Source organism: Gavialis gangeticus, unplaced genomic scaffold, assembly GCF_001723915.1.
Source record: "Gavialis gangeticus isolate Ggan-Ray unplaced genomic scaffold, GavGan_comp1, whole genome shotgun sequence".
In the NCBI taxonomy this organism is placed as follows: domain Eukaryota; kingdom Metazoa; phylum Chordata; order Crocodylia; family Gavialidae; genus Gavialis; species Gavialis gangeticus.
In genome coordinates this window covers 42,974,554-42,975,756 of record NW_017729031.1, presented here as the reverse complement: position 1 = coordinate 42,975,756, position 1,203 = coordinate 42,974,554, and positions in this window count along the sequence as shown.

The window sequence follows — 1,203 nt, the reverse complement described above, 5'->3', positions numbered from 1 at the left end:
GTGCAGCGACAGGCACCCCAGCCATGCGCTGACCCAGGGAGCTGTGCCCAGGATCCCCGAGGGGCTCTGCAGACTTCCCCCCCGGCTCCCTCATGCCAGGGCCCCCCGCTACCTTCCCCCCTCTCCCAGGGCCTGCCGAGCACTTGGCCATGGCTGGGCACCGAGCCACACCCCTCCAGCCCAGACCCAGCTTGCACATCGCCGCCCCTGGCATCCCACGCAGCGAGTTCAGGGTGCTACAATATGTGCATCTGCCTCGGTTGGTCTACAAGGTGCAAATCTCCCCTGCCTTCCCCACCCACACTCCGGTCCAGATGCCCCTGCCATGAGCCCCCACTCCAACCTAGGGACCCCTTCTCTGGATACAGGCCCCAGCACCCCACGCTCCAGCACGTGGCTCCCCTGACCCCAGCTCAGAGCCCCACTCCTTCCTATTCAGCCCCAAGCAGCAGCTCGGAGACCTCCAGCATGGCTCTCACACTTCAGAGCAGCCCCTTGGCTCCCTCATGGCAGGGCAGAGACCCCCCATGGGCTCATACCCCAATGCCCACCCCCCCACAACAGCTCCTGCATGCCAGGCCCCCAGCTCAGTAGCCCCCTGCCCCACAGCCTGCAGGAATGAAAGCAGCTCCCTGCTCCCCCGTGCAGTGGGGAGCGCCATGCAACTGGTGCTGGGGGAGGAGGCTATGGCTGCTGCTCAGGGGTTGCAGAGGCCAGAGCGAGCTCAGCCAAGCACCTGCGTGGGCCGGACCGGCGCTCCAGAGCACGCCCGGGGCACCGTGCCAGCCTCAGAGGGATAGCTGCGGCGCCAGCAGTGACGTCGCGCGTGCCACACAGGACGTGCGGCAGGCACCGATGGAGCCGATGGCAGGGCTGTGCCCGGAGCAGGGGGAGGGGGCCTCAGGGTTATTGACGGGCTGCGAGGCGGTGATTAGCTGGCTGCGCTCCCTGCTATTAAGCCCACCACATCTCAGCGTGTGCCCAGCCCCGCCGCCCTCCCCGCCGGGCCCGTGCCGCCAGCTGCAGCAGCCGGAGGCGTCTCGTTCGGAAATAAATATGATTAGAGGAGATAACGCCAAGCGGAGGGTATTCAATAGAGGCCCATTATCCCTGCTGCTGCCCCTCCCCGCGCCCAGGCTCTGCGTACGATGCTGGCACAGGGCACGGCAGGCTGCCGTTGGGGACCTGCCTGGCAATGCCACG